General features: G+C 46.3%; 1 long non-coding RNA gene across 1 annotated transcript in view; it reads right to left on the bottom strand.

Moving 5' to 3' along the window:
* The window catches only part of LOC130384941 (uncharacterized), a 20,309-nt gene extending 3,795 nt beyond the window's left edge, over positions 1–16,514 (bottom strand). Inside the window, exon 1 of the long non-coding RNA XR_008895945.1 lies at positions 16,421–16,514. This is a non-coding gene — a long non-coding RNA (uncharacterized LOC130384941). The remainder of the gene's footprint in view (positions 1–16,420) is intronic.
* Positions 16,515–16,791: the final 277 nt, after the last annotated feature.

Here is a 16,791-nt window from a genome sequence, read left to right on the forward strand (position 1 = left end):
TCCTTCCTCTGACTCCTAAATCCAGCGCAGCCACAGGCTGGGGGGGGGGTTTGGGCGGTCTCATCTACGCGCGTATGCGTACGCGCGTATCTGACCATTTTTGACACAAAATGGTCAAGCAACATTTTAGCTGCGTTACATGGTACGCGAGGTACGCGCTTGGTGTGTTCGCACCTTAAAGGTGCGAACACACCAAGCGCGTTACTCGCGTACGACGCGTATAAAATCGGCAATTTTTCCATAGGGAACCATTGGTTTACGCGCGTATGAGACGCGTACACGCGTTACATGCGTATAAGCAACATTTTACTCGCGTTACGCCCCGTGCCCACTACCTCCGTCAGTTGTCCGTTGCCCATTGACTTTGAATGGGGACGGTCGCGCAATGCATTGTGGATCCGTCCGTTGACTTGGAGCGTTCGCCACCGTCAAAAAGTTGAAAAATGTTCAACTTTTTCGGCAGCGACGGATCCGTCATCCAATCAGATCGCGTATGCAAATGTAGGCACTGTGACGCGACTCGGGCTCTGACGATACTGGAAAGCGGGAAAGCGGGTCATCTTGCCTCGCAACAAGCAGGAAGAAGCGGGAAGAACCCGGCGAACCGATTTGATTGGCTGACGGATGCATCTGCAAAGACTACTCCCCCATCAGTCAGCCACGCCTTCCCACGTCCGTTGACTGACGGTGCAGTGGGCACGAGGCGTTAGGGGCGTATGAGGCGCGTACATATACGCGCGTACATATACGCGCGTACATATACGCGCGTACGCGAGGAGTTCAAAAAATTGAACTTTTTAAGGTGCGGCCACACCAGACGCGTATCTCGCGTACTTTTTACGCGAGATACGCGCGTAAAATGTTGCTTGACCATTTTGTGTCAAAAATGGTCACATACGCGCAATACGCGCCATACGCGCATACGTCACTCGCCTAGATGAGTCCAGTCCATGTCCATGCAAGTGAACGGAGCGTTCCCTCTTCGTCATAACTATCAAACCAAACATCCTTCACATTCACCGAGCGAATATTAGGAAAGTAAAATGCACATTTCTCGCTAAAAATGTTTCCATAAACGCATTTAATGGCGTAACTATGTTACTATTTCCACCCAGAATAAAGAAAGTTGTCGGCCGTGGCTGTGTGTGTGTGTGTGTCTTGCCCCAGGATGAGGCTCCCCACGGTAAAGGCTCCAACACTTGGGTGTGTGTGTGTGTGTGTGTGTGTGTGTGTGTGTGTGTGTGTGTGTGTGTGTGTGTGTGTGTGTGTGTGTGTGTGTGTGTGTGTGTGTGTGTGTGTGTTGCCCCAGGATAAGCTGCGCTGGAGTCCGAGGTAGGAAACCCAAACGCCGCCGTGTTTGGGTGATAGAGTTTAGATCGGGTTAGATTAAATAATCTCGGATATAAAACAATAATCGGGTTAAATAACTTCACATGGTGTGTCGGGTGTGTTTCCAGCATTCGTAGTGTTGATCAGCAGATATATAGTCCGCCAAGACGTTGAGGTTGCTTAGTAACCAGAGACTCTGTCCATGCAAGTGAACGGAGCGTTCCCTCTTCGTCATAACTATCAAACCAAACATCCTTCACATTCACCGAGCGAACATTATGAAAGTAAAATGCACATTTCTCGCTAGAAATGTTTCCATGAAAGCATTTAATGGCGTAACTATGTTACTATTTCCACACAGAATAAAGAAAGATGTCGGCCGTATGCTTCTGTCCAAGCTCACTACTCTCTGCCAGTGACGTCGGGTCAAGCTCAACGCTGATTGGGCAACGCGGCTATCGTCAGACGAGTATCTCGCGTACTTCGCGTAAAAAGTTCAATTTTTTGAACTCTTGAAATGTACGCGATATACGCGCGTATAGCGCGTATTGCGCGTAAATATACGCGCCACATACGCGCTATACGCGCGTACAATGTTGCTTATACGCTTAATACGCGTGAAACGCGTAATACGCGTATTAAACCAATGGTTCCCTATGGAAAAAATGGCGATTTGAGACGCGAAGTACGCGAGATACGCGTCTGGTGTGGCCGCACCTTTACGCTCATACGCGCCGCAATAGCCAATCAGCGTTGAGCTTGACCCGACGTCACTGGCAGAGAGTAGTGAGCTTGGACAGAAGCATACGGCCGACATCTTTCTTTATTCTGTGTGGAAATAGTAACATAGTTACGCCATTAAATGCTTTTATGGAAACATTTTTAGCGAGAAATGTGCATTTTACTTTCATAATGTTCGCTCGGTGAATGTGAAGGATGTTTGGTTTGATAGTTATGACGAAGAGGGAACGCTCCGTTCACTTGCATGGACAGAGTCTCTGGTTACTAAGCAACCTCAACGTCTTGGCGGACTATATATCTGCTGATCAACACTACGAATGCTGGAAACACACCAGACACACCATGTGAAGTTATTTAACCAGATTATTGTTATTTATATCCGAGATTATTTAATCTAATCCGATCTAAACTCTATCACCCAAACACGACGGCGTTTGGGTTTCCTACCTCGGACTCCAGCGCAGCCATGTCCATGGCAGCCACGGCCGGCAACTTTCTTTATTCTGGGTGGAAATAGTAACATAGTTACGCCATTAAATGCGTTTATGGAAACATTTCTAGCGAGAAATGTGCATTTTACTTTCATAATATTCGCTCGGTGAATGTGAAGGATGTTTGGTTTGATAGTTATGACGAAGAGTGAACGCTCCGTTCACTTGCATGGACAGAGTCTCTGATTGCTAAGCAACCTCAACGTCTTGGCGGACTATATATCTGCTGATCAACACTACGAATGCTGGAAACACACCAGACACACCATGTGAAGTTATTTAACCAGATTATTGTTATTTATATCCGAGATTATTTAATCTAATCCGATCTAAACTCTATCACCCAAACACGACGGCGTTTGGGTTTCCTACCTCGGACTCCAGCGCAGCCATGTCCATGGCAGCCACGGCCGGCAACTTTCTTTATTCTGGGTGGAAATAGTAACATAGTTACGCCATTAAATGCGTTTATGGAAACATTTCTAGCGAGAAATGTGCATTTTACTTTCATAATGGTCGCTCGGTGAATGTGAAGGATGTTTGGTTTGATAGTTATGACGAAGAGGGAACGCTCCGTTCACTTGCATGGATAGAGTCTCTGATTGCTAAGCAATCTCAACGTCTTGGCGGACTATTTCTCTGCTGATCAACACTACGAATGCTGGAAACACACCAGACACACCATGTGAAGTTATTTAACCCGATTATTGTTATTTATATCCGAGATTATTTAATCTAACCCGATCCAAGCTCTATCATCCACCCAAACACAGCGGCGTTTGGGTTTCCTTCCTCTGACTCCTAAATCCAGCGCAGCCACAGGCTGGGGGGGGGGGGGGGGGGTTTGGGCGGTCTCATCTACGCGCGTATGCGTACGCGCGTATCTGACCATTTTTGACACAAAATGGTCAAGCAACATTTTAGCTGCGTTACATGGTACGCGAGGTACGCGCTTGGTGTGTTCGCACCTTAAAGGTGCGAACACACCAAGCGCGTTACTCGCGTACGACGCGTATAAAATCGGCAATTTTTCCATAGGGAACCATTGGTTTACGCGCGTATGAGACGCGTACACGCGTTACATGCGTATAAGCAACATTTTACTCGCGTTACGCCCCGTGCCCACTACCTCCGTCAGTTGTCCGTTGCCCATTGACTTTGAATGGGGACGGTCGCGCAATGCATTGTGGATCCGTCCGTTGACTTGGAGCGTTCGCCACCGTCAAAAAGTTGAAAAATGTTCAACTTTTTCGGCAGCGACGGATCCGTCATCCAATCAGATCGCGTATGCAAATGTAGGCACTGTGACGCGACTCGGGCTCTGACGATACTGGAAAGCGGGGAAAGCGGGTCATCTTGCCTCGCAACAAGCAGGAAGAAGCGGGAAGAACCCGGCGAACCGATTTGATTGGCTGACGGATGCATCTGCAAAGACTACTCCCCCATCAGTCAGCCACGCCTTCCCACGTCCGTTGACTGACGGTGCAGTGGGCACGAGGCGTTAGGGGCGTATGAGGCGCGTACATATACGCGCGTACATATACGCGCGTACATATACGCGCGTACATATACGCGCGTACGCGAGGAGTTCAAAAAATTGAACTTTTTAAGGTGCGGCCACACCAGACGCGTATCTCGCGTACTTTTTACGCGAGATACGCGCGTAAAATGTTGCTTGACCATTTTGTGTCAAAAATGGTCACATACGCGCAATACGCGCCATACGCGCATACGTCACTCGCCTAGATGAGTCCAGTCCATGTCCATGCAAGTGAACGGAGCGTTCCCTCTTCGTCATAACTATCAAACCAAACATCCTTCACATTCACCGAGCGAACATTAGGAAAGTAAAATGCACATTTCTCGCTAAAAATGTTTCCATAAACGCATTTAATGGCGTAACTATGTTACTATTTCCACCCAGAATAAAGAAAGTTGTCGGCCGTGGCTGTGTGTGTGTGTGTGTCTTGCCCCAGGATGAGGCTCCCCACGGTAAAGGCTCCAACACTTGGGGGTGTGTGTGTGTGTGTGTGTGTGTGTGTGTGTGTGTGTGTGTGTGTGTGTGTGTGTGTGTTGCCCCAGGATAAGCTGCGCTGGAGTCCGAGGTAGGAAACCCAAACGCCGCCGTGTTTGGGTGATAGAGTTTAGATCGGGTTAGATTAAATAATCTCGGATATAAAAACAATAATCGGGTTAAATAACTTCACATGGTGTGTCGGGTGTGTTTCCAGCATTCGTAGTGTTGATCAGCAGATATATAGTCCGCCAAGACGTTGAGGTTGCTTAGTAACCAGAGACTCTGTCCATGCAAGTGAACGGAGCGTTCCCTCTTCGTCATAACTATCAAACCAAACATCCTTCACATTCACCGAGCGAACATTATGAAAGTAAAATGCACATTTCTCGCTAGAAATGTTTCCATGAAAGCATTTAATGGCGTAACTATGTTACTATTTCCACACAGAATAAAGAAAGATGTCGGCCGTATGCTTCTGTCCAAGCTCACTACTCTCTGCCAGTGACGTCGGGTCAAGCTCAACGCTGATTGGGCAACGCGGCTATCGTCAGACGAGTATCTCGCGTACTTCGCGTAAAAAGTTCAATTTTTTGAACTCTTGAAATGTACGCGATATACGCGCGTATAGCGCGTATTGCGCGTAAATATACGCGCCACATACGCGCTATACGCGCGTACAATGTTGCTTATACGCTTAATACGCGTGAAACGCGTAATACGCGTATTAAACCAATGGTTCCCTATGGAAAAAATGGCGATTTGAGACGCGAAGTACGCGAGATACGCGTCTGGTGTGGCCGCACCTTTACGCTCATACGCGCCGCAATAGCCAATCAGCGTTGAGCTTGACCCGACGTCACTGGCAGAGAGTAGTGAGCTTGGACAGAAGCATACGGCCGACATCTTTCTTTATTCTGTGTGGAAATAGTAACATAGTTACGCCATTAAATGCTTTTATGGAAACATTTTTAGCGAGAAATGTGCATTTTACTTTCATAATGTTCGCTCGGTGAATGTGAAGGATGTTTGGTTTGATAGTTATGACGAAGAGGGAACGCTCCGTTCACTTGCATGGACAGAGTCTCTGGTTACTAAGCAACCTCAACGTCTTGGCGGACTATATATCTGCTGATCAACACTACGAATGCTGGAAACACACCAGACACACCATGTGAAGTTATTTAACCAGATTATTGTTATTTATATCCGAGATTATTTAATCTAATCCGATCTAAACTCTATCACCCAAACACGACGGCGTTTGGGTTTCCTACCTCGGACTCCAGCGCAGCCATGTCCATGGCAGCCACGGCCGGCAACTTTCTTTATTCTGGGTGGAAATAGTAACATAGTTACGCCATTAAATGCGTTTATGGAAACATTTCTAGCGAGAAATGTGCATTTTACTTTCATAATATTCGCTCGGTGAATGTGAAGGATGTTTGGTTTGATAGTTATGACGAAGAGTGAACGCTCCGTTCACTTGCATGGACAGAGTCTCTGATTGCTAAGCAACCTCAACGTCTTGGCGGACTATATATCTGCTGATCAACACTACGAATGCTGGAAACACACCAGACACACCATGTGAAGTTATTTAACCAGATTATTGTTATTTATATCCGAGATTATTTAATCTAATCCGATCTAAACTCTATCACCCAAACACGACGGCGTTTGGGTTTCCTACCTCGGACTCCAGCGCAGCCATGTCCATGGCAGCCACGGCCGGCAACTTTCTTTATTCTGGGTGGAAATAGTAACATAGTTACGCCATTAAATGCGTTTATGGAAACATTTCTAGCGAGAAATGTGCATTTTACTTTCATAATGGTCGCTCGGTGAATGTGAAGGATGTTTGGTTTGATAGTTATGACGAAGAGGGAACGCTCCGTTCACTTGCATGGATAGAGTCTCTGATTGCTAAGCAATCTCAACGTCTTGGCGGACTATTTCTCTGCTGATCAACACTACGAATGCTGGAAACACACCAGACACACCATGTGAAGTTATTTAACCCGATTATTGTTATTTATATCCGAGATTATTTAATCTAACCCGATCCAAGCTCTATCATCCACCCAAACACAGCGGCGTTTGGGTTTCCTTCCTCTGACTCCTAAATCCAGCGCAGCCACAGGCTGGGGGGGGGGGGGGGGGGTTTGGGCGGTCTCATCTACGCGCGTATGCGTACGCGCGTATCTGACCATTTTTGACACAAAATGGTCAAGCAACATTTTAGCTGCGTTACATGGTACGCGAGGTACGCGCTTGGTGTGTTCGCACCTTAAAGGTGCGAACACACCAAGCGCGTTACTCGCGTACGACGCGTATAAAATCGGCAATTTTTCCATAGGGAACCATTGGTTTACGCGCGTATGAGACGCGTACACGCGTTACATGCGTATAAGCAACATTTTACTCGCGTTACGCCCCGTGCCCACTACCTCCGTCAGTTGTCCGTTGCCCATTGACTTTGAATGGGGACGGTCGCGCAATGCATTGTGGATCCGTCCGTTGACTTGGAGCGTTCGCCACCGTCAAGTTGAAAAATGTTCAACTTTTTCGGCAGCGACGGATCCGTCATCCAATCAGATCGCGTATGCAAATGTAGGCACTGTGACGCGACTCGGGCTCTGACGATACTGGAAAGCGGGAAAGCGGGTCATCTTGCCTCGCAACAAGCAGGAAGAAGCGGGAAGAACCCGGCGAACCGATTTGATTGGCTGACGGATGCATCTGCAAAGACTACTCCCCCATCAGTCAGCCACGCCTTCCCACGTCCGTTGACTGACGGTGCAGTGGGCACGAGGCGTTAGGGGCGTATGAGGCGCGTACATATACGCGCGTACATATACGCGCGTACATATACGCGCGTACATATACGCGCGTACGCGAGGAGTTCAAAAAATTGAACTTTTTAAGGTGCGGCCACACCAGACGCGTATCTCGCGTACTTTTTACGCGAGATACGCGCGTAAAATGTTGCTTGACCATTTTGTGTCAAAAATGGTCACATACGCGCAATACGCGCCATACGCGCATACGTCACTCGCCTAGATGAGTCCAGTCCATGTCCATGCAAGTGAACGGAGCGTTCCCTCTTCGTCATAACTATCAAACCAAACATCCTTCACATTCACCGAGCGAACATTAGGAAAGTAAAATGCACATTTCTCGCTAAAAATGTTTCCATAAACGCATTTAATGGCGTAACTATGTTACTATTTCCACCCAGAATAAAGAAAGTTGTCGGCCGTGGCTGTGTGTGTGTGTGTGTCTTGCCCCAGGATGAGGCTCCCCACGGTAAAGGCTCCAACACTTGGGGGTGTGTGTGTGTGTGTGTGTGTGTGTGTGTGTGTGTGTGTGTGTGTGTGTGTGTGTGTGTGTGTGTGTGTGTGTGTGTTGCCCCAGGATAAGCTGCGCTGGAGTCCGAGGTAGGAAACCCAAACGCCGCCGTGTTTGGGTGATAGAGTTTAGATCGGGTTAGATTAAATAATCTCGGATATAAAAACAATAATCGGGTTAAATAACTTCACATGGTGTGTCGGGTGTGTTTCCAGCATTCGTAGTGTTGATCAGCAGATATATAGTCCGCCAAGACGTTGAGGTTGCTTAGTAACCAGAGACTCTGTCCATGCAAGTGAACGGAGCGTTCCCTCTTCGTCATAACTATCAAACCAAACATCCTTCACATTCACCGAGCGAACATTATGAAAGTAAAATGCACATTTCTCGCTAGAAATGTTTCCATGAAAGCATTTAATGGCGTAACTATGTTACTATTTCCACACAGAATAAAGAAAGATGTCGGCCGTATGCTTCTGTCCAAGCTCACTACTCTCTGCCAGTGACGTCGGGTCAAGCTCAACGCTGATTGGGCAACGCGGCTATCGTCAGACGAGTATCTCGCGTACTTCGCGTAAAAAGTTCAATTTTTTGAACTCTTGAAATGTACGCGATATACGCGCGTATAGCGCGTATTGCGCGTAAATATACGCGCCACATACGCGCTATACGCGCGTACAATGTTGCTTATACGCTTAATACGCGTGAAACGCGTAATACGCGTATTAAACCAATGGTTCCCTATGGAAAAAATGGCGATTTGAGACGCGAAGTACGCGAGATACGCGTCTGGTGTGGCCGCACCTTTACGCTCATACGCGCCGCAATAGCCAATCAGCGTTGAGCTTGACCCGACGTCACTGGCAGAGAGTAGTGAGCTTGGACAGAAGCATACGGCCGACATCTTTCTTTATTCTGTGTGGAAATAGTAACATAGTTACGCCATTAAATGCTTTTATGGAAACATTTTTAGCGAGAAATGTGCATTTTACTTTCATAATGTTCGCTCGGTGAATGTGAAGGATGTTTGGTTTGATAGTTATGACGAAGAGGGAACGCTCCGTTCACTTGCATGGACAGAGTCTCTGATTGCTAAGCAACCTCAACGTCTTGGCGGACTATATATCTGCTGATCAACACTACGAATGCTGGAAACACACCAGACACACCATGTGAAGTTATTTAACCAGATTATTGTTATTTATATCCGAGATTATTTAATCTAATCTGATCTAAACTCTATCACCCAAACACGACGGCGTTTGGGTTTCCTACCTCGGACTCCAGCGCAGCCATGTCCATGGCAGCCACGGCCGGCAACTTTCTTTATTCTGGGTGGAAATAGTAACATAGTTACGCCATTAAATGCGTTTATGGAAACATTTCTAGCGAGAAATGTGCATTTTACTTTCATAATGTTCGCTCGGTGAATGTGAAGGATGTTTGGTTTGATAGTTATGACGAAGAGTGAACGCTCCGTTCACTTGCATGGACAGAGTCTCTGATTGCTAAGCAACCTCAACGTCTTGGCGGACTATTTCTCTGCTGATCAACACTACGAATGCTGGAAACACACCAGACACACCATGTGAAGTTATTTAACCCGATTATTGTTATTTATATCCGAGATTATTTAATCTAACCCGATCCAAGCTCTATCATCCACCCAAACACAGCGGCGTTTGGGTTTCCTTCCTCTGACTCCTAAATCCAGCGCAGCCACAGGCTGGGGGGGGGGGGGGGGTTTGGGCGGTCTCATCTACGCGCGTATGCGTACGCGCGTATCTGACCATTTTTGACACAAAATGGTCAAGCAACATTTTAGCTGCGTTACATGGTACGCGAGGTACGCGCTTGGTGTGTTCGCACCTTAAAGGTGCGAACACACCAAGCGCGTTACTCGCGTACGACGCGTATAAAATCGGCAATTTTTCCATAGGGAACCATTGGTTTACGCGCGTATGAGACGCGTACACGCGTTACATGCGTATAAGCAACATTTTACTCGCGTTACGCCCCGTGCCCACTACCTCCGTCAGTTGTCCGTTGCCCATTGACTTTGAATGGGGACGGTCGCGCAATGCATTGTGGATCCGTCCGTTGACTTGGAGCGTTCGCCACCGTCAAAAAGTTGAAAAATGTTCAACTTTTTCGGCAGCGACGGATCAGTCATCCAATCAGATCGCGTATGCAAATGTAGGCACTGTGACGCGACTCGGGCTCTGACGATACTGGAAAGCGGGAAAGCGGGTCATCTTGCCTCGCAACAAGCAGGAAGAAGCGGGAAGAACCCGGCGAACCGATTTGATTGGCTGACGGATGCATCTGCAAAGACTACTCCCCCATCAGTCAGCCACGCCTTCCCACGTCCGTTGACTGACGGTGCAGTGGGCACGAGGCGTTAGGGGCGTATGAGGCGCGTACATATACGCGCGTACATATACGCGCGTACATATACGCGCGTACATATACGCGCGTACATATACGCGCGTACATATACGCGCGTACATATACGCGCGTACATATACGCGCGTACGCGAGGAGTTCAAAAAATTGAACTTTTTAAGGTGCGGCCACACCAGACGCGTATCTCGCGTACTTTTTACGCGAGATACGCGCGTAAAATGTTGCTTGACCATTTTGTGTCAAAAATGGTCACATACGCGCATACGTCACTCGCCTAGATGAGTCCAGTCCATGTCCATGCAAGTGAACGGAGCGTTCCCTCTTCGTCATAACTATCAAACCAAACATCCTTCACATTCACCGAGCGAACATTAGGAAAGTAAAATGCACATTTCTCGCTAAAAATGTTTCCATAAACGCATTTAATGGCGTAACTATGTTACTATTTCCACCCAGAATAAAGAAAGTTGTCGGCCGTGGCTGTGTGTGTGTGTGTGTGTGTCTTGCCCCAGGATGAGGCTCCACACGGTAAAGGCTCCAACACTTGGGTGTGTGTGTGTGTGTGTGTGTGTGTGTGTGTGTGTGTGTGTGTGTGTGTGTGTGAGTGTGTGTGTGTGTGTGTGTGTGTGTGTGTGTATGTGTGTGTGTGTGTGTGTGTGTGTGTGTGTTGCCCCAGGATAAGCTGCGCTGGAGTCCGAGGTAGGAAACCCAAACGCCGCCGTGTTTGGGTGATAGAGTTTAGATCGGGTTAGATTAAATAATCTCGGATATAAAAACAATAATCGGGTTAAATAACTTCACATGGTGTGTCGGGTGTGTTTCCAGCATTCGTAGTGTTGATCAGCAGATATATAGTCCGCCAAGACGTTGAGGTTGCTTAGTAACCAGAGACTCTGTCCATGCAAGTGAACGGAGCGTTCCCTCTTCGTCATAACTATCAAACCAAACATCCTTCACATTCACCGAGCGAACATTATGAAAGTAAAATGCACATTTCTCGCTAGAAATGTTTCCATAAAAGCATTTAATGGCGTAACTATGTTACTATTTCCACACAGAATAAAGAAAGATGTCGGCCGTATGCTTCTGTCCAAGCTCACTACTCTCTGCCAGTGACGTCGGGTCAAGCTCAACGCTGATTGGGCAACGCGGCTATCGTCAGACGCGTATCTCGCGTACTTCGCGTAAAAAGTTCAATTTTTTGAACTCTTGAAATGTACGCCACATACGCGCTATACGCGCGTACAATGTTGCTTATACGCTTAATACGCGTGAAACGCGTAATACGCGTATCAAACCAATGGTTCCCTATGGAAAAAATGGCGATTTGAGACGCGAAGTACGCGAGATACGCGTCTGGTGTGGCCGCACCTTTACGCTCATACGCGCCGCAATAGCCAATCAGCGTTGAGCTTGACCCGACGTCACTGGCAGAGAGTAGTGAGCTTGGACAGAAGCATACGGCCGACATCTTTCTTTATTCTGTGTGGAAATAGTAACATAATTACGCCATTAAATGCTTTTATGGAAACATTTTTAGCGAGAAATGTGCATTTTACTTTCATAATGTTCGCTCGGTGAATGTGAAGGATGTTTGGTTTGATAGTTATGACGAAGAGGGAACGCTCCGTTCACTTGCATGGACAGAGTCTCTGATTGCTAAGCAACCTCAACGTCTTGGCGGACTATATATCTGCTGATCAACACTACGAATGCTGGAAACACACCAGACACACCATGTGAAGTTATTTAACCAGATTATTGTTATTTATATCCGAGATTATTTAATCTAATCTGATCTAAACTCTATCACCCAAACACGACGGCGTTTGGGTTTCCTACCTCGGACTCCAGCGCAGCCATGTCCATGGCAGCCACGGCCGGCAACTTTCTTTATTCTGGGTGGAAATAGTAACATAGTTACGCCATTAAATGCGTTTATGGAAACATTTCTAGCGAGAAATGTGCATTTTACTTTCATAATGTTCGCTCGGTGAATGTGAAGGATGTTTGGTTTGATAGTTATGACGAAGAGTGAACGCTCCGTTCACTTGCATGGACAGAGTCTCTGATTGCTAAGCAACCTCAACGTCTTGGCGGACTATTTCTCTGCTGATCAACACTACGAATGCTGGAAACACACCAGACACACCATGTGAAGTTATTTAACCCGATTATTGTTATTTATATCCGAGATTATTTAATCTAACCCGATCCAAGCTCTATCATCCACCCAAACACAGCGGCGTTTGGGTTTCCTTCCTCGGACTCCTAACTGTCCGTCCACACCAGAAGCGAATTGAGCGACCAAATCGCCGGAAGTCATTCACTTTCTATGGGCAAGAGCGACCAGAGCGACCAACGCTACCAGCGGCCAAAGTTGAGCGACCAGAGCGTCAAAAAGAAGTTGAAAACTTTTTAACTTTATGCAAATGACTATTATTCGCTTCAGCGACCAAACACTGACAGCCAATCAGAATTTAGACGCTCTTCGCTTGCGTGGATCCCAGGGAACATCGGCAGGCACTTTGGTTCCTACCTACCTTTATTCACTCACTGAACAAAATCTCGGCTGAAGTATTGATCGCGGCTGTAACTGGGCACCCGGTGTTGTACGAACCCACCCTTTTTCAGTTCAGAGATCGAAACGCCATAGTGGTTTGGATATCAAGTGATGATAAGCGGGAGTATTTATAGGCTACATCTAGAACGTTCGTATTTAAGCGGGAATCATTATAATTTGCTCTACATGCCACAAATCTAACCAACCAATCGCGTGTAGCATGCTTTAAACAAAACCAAAAAAGTATTTGAAATTGTCACATAAACAAACTAATCGACAAGACGGGGGATAAATGACAAGGGATATATCTCTTGTCTTTTATCCCTCTATTCCCCACTATTCACGGAGCCTGAGGTGAATAATTTTTAATTAAATAGTCTAGATAGATAGATAGTCAAGTCTTTATTAATACCAAACGACACAAATCGTCGGGAATCCATTTAGGTGGTTCGTCCCACACAGGGCAGTAGCCTAAAATACCACACAGAACAAGTCTGACTGGATAATACACACAATACATCACATTAAAACTAGACACGCGTTGATAGATAGATAGACAGAAAGGCCTAGATAGATAGATAGATAGATATGTTCCATTATTTGCCTTGCGGAGCCAACCAGTCCTGTGCACGTATGCAAATTAGCCATGTGTCCCAACGTCTATTTGTTTTGAATGCGAATGAGTGCAGATCATGATTTGCAGATCCAGATCAGTGAAACATATTTTAACTACTACAGCACGCAGGGTTTTTTGTTCTCGGTTGTAATTAGCCTACATTTTTTTTTTATATTGGGGGGAATCACTGTCCTACTTGTTGTCGAAGCACTTTATCGAACAAGCAAAACCGTCTCGGCAATATGGCCAAGGTGTATGGGAGAGTTCACTATTTGATGTGGCTGTCTGTAGGGCCTACTAAACGCATACGGCTCCTTTAAATGCGTCTGCATAATTGAATTGTACGTCATGAGCGACTTGAGCGACCAAAGCGAACAGAAAAATTCGCAGCGAAACTTTGTGAGCGACCAGAGCGTCTTTGACGCTTTGGTCGCTCCTGGTGTGGACGTACAGTAAATCCAGCGCAGCCACAGGCTGGGGGGGGGGGGGGGGGGGGGGGGGGGGGTTTGGGCGGTCTCATCTACGCGCGTATGCGTACGCGCGTATCTGACCATTTTTGACACAAAATGGTCAAGCAACATTTTAGCTGCGTTACGCGCGTACATGGTACGCGAGGTACGCGCTTGGTGTGTTCGCACCTTAAGGGCACATCTGTCATCTGTTTTTCAGAGTGCTAACGATCTTAAAGGCCTCCACACACCGGCGCCGCAGCGCAGCGTCGCGTATTTTACGCGCGTCAAAAGCACGCCCCTAGCACCAACAGGAGGCGGCGCGACCATAGGGCGCGACGGCCGCGCTGCAGTATAAAATCAGGAAGTCACCTGTCAATCAACCGCAGCAAAGACACGAAACGCAATGGGTGAGTAGCCTATTGTAGCCTAGTTTATTTATTTTCCATCTTTTTGGCTGAATAATTGGAAAAATGTAGGCTAATCTGCGCAGTGAAAGTATGTTTTCAAGCATCAGATCAACTTAGTTTGTAGGGCACTTTATCGTTTTATTTACTGTCATTTCTTATTTATTTTATATTTTGCAATTATTCATCTACTGCATCAACAATCTCGATATCTGCAGGACCTTCTATTAAGCCTTTTTAGTATATAGTGCAGTCACCTTTTAAGGCCAATTGTTATTGTGTGTATTTATTGTATTGAGCTCCTGGATGGCTTTATTGATCCCCATTGGGACCAATACAGTATCTATCTATCTATCCATCTATCTATCCTTAACATAGCCACACATTTACATGTATGCAGCCAGTAGTTAGCCATTTTAATTGAGCAAGCTCTTTTACATTTTATTGAGTTTTTTTTATTTCAACAGAACAAATAACTGTTGCCAGACAGAGGGGGCTGCCCTTCTTCTCCTGCAAGGAGCAAGGAGAAGACGAAGGGTTTGGGTGCACCCCATCAATGAACGGAGACAAGAACAGGGGGTATGCCACAATCTGGTCCAGGAGCTCCGTGCAGATCCTGAGAGGCACGCCAATATTTCAATTCGCTACTAAGTGTGCAATGGCAGAACCATATGGTGCAGCCTATATGATGACCTATAATCTAGTTATTATCCCTCTCTGGTATACTCTTTTGCATATATATACTTTTTTTTTATCCCTCGGGATAAATACAGTGATGTTATTGCTGTGCTGGATTCAGTAGCCAGTGTATTTTATTTGAGTGCTCGAGACACTTAATGTTATTTTTCCCTAAATCCAGAGAGACAGTTAATACATGATCTGATACCAGAGAGACAGTTAATACATGACAATGAATTTTTGAGCTTGCCTGTGTTTCCTTTTACTTATCTATTTTATTGTATGAGAATGTTTCTATGTGAAGCACTTTGAGTCTGCTTCATGTATTAAAAGTGCTATATGAATGAAGTTGCCTTGCCTTAAATAAAAATATATATATTACCAGTAATCTGGTTTCTACCTACATGGTGTGATTATATGTGACTTGATTTCGTCTATTGGTTAATGGTTTGGGTACTTAGTCCACCATTGTTGATTTCTCACCTGAAGATCCAATCTCCAGAGCTATGGCTCGCCAGGCAATGTCCTTTTTGGAGTTGTCTTTGTAATGACGGGAACTTTGGTCATACAATTCGACATATTTTTCCACCTCGACGACCAGTCTCTCATCGTCCATTCTCGTAATTGTTTATCACAAACGAAAGAGGGCGACATCCAGTGGTGAGGGGTAGATATGGAGGTGCCTACGGGACCCGGGATGTACAAACCAGCTTTTACAAAGCGCTTTTTCAGGGGCGGCGACGCTCGGGAATAGAACATTGTCTCGAAGAGTAGTTGGGCGGCGCGGCGCGGAACGCTGCCGCGCGGCTAGTCGGCGCCGGTGTGTGCTAGTACACCCGGAATAATGGGGGCAGACTTTTTGACGCGACGCTGCGGCGCCGGTGTGTGGAGGCCTTTATTCATTCGTTGCGCCGCGACCGAACTGACAGAATTCTCTGATCTGCCATGCATGTAAACATACTAGTTAGTTTTAGACGCACTAGTACGTTTACATGCACAGTTTAATTCGATGCGTGTGTCACCACAACGAAGCAGAGTGGCCGCGATGTCATGCCTCTTACCGTGCCAGCTGACACCTTAACATCCAAATTAACAATGTACTTTGGTAATGTTAACCTCACAGTAAAATAATCGGCAAAGCCTTCGCTGCAAACTTTACCCTCTACCTACAAACCGTCTTAAACGTTGCTGATTTCTGGCTATTATATGCTACGTTTATGGACGAGATAGCATAGCATTCGCTGCTACCGAACCATGCTTGTCAAGAGTATTTACATCGGATTCGAATTCGGATACAACGATACCACAGCTTATCAGTGATTTAAATGAGAATACTTCACAGCCAATGTTGTCAAATAAACAATATCATACTTACTGACATAATCTCTCATCATAACCCTTTCATTTTTCTGGAAAGTTACTACGAGGTAAAACCGCCAAAAAAGGAAGGGTAGCATACCCAGCATGCCTTGCGAAACTCACTCACCTCTTCTTGATTGATCGATGAAACCATAGGATGAAACGCTACAGGAACGCCTGATGGGCGTTTTTGTGTCATGACGGAAAAGCCCGATGGGCGTTTTTGTGTCATGACGGGAACGCCCAAGCCTGCAGCTGGACCCTTCTCCCTCAATTGGACAACTGCAATTGTCAGAGTATACATGGCGGTGAGAAAATCCGTCAGACTAAGGTGTATACATGCATCTTAAAAATCCAATCATAGTTTGACTAATCCAATAATTCGGT

Source organism: Gadus chalcogrammus, chromosome 6 (genome assembly GCF_026213295.1).
Source record: "Gadus chalcogrammus isolate NIFS_2021 chromosome 6, NIFS_Gcha_1.0, whole genome shotgun sequence".
Taxonomy (NCBI): Eukaryota; Metazoa; Chordata; class Actinopteri; order Gadiformes; family Gadidae; genus Gadus; species Gadus chalcogrammus.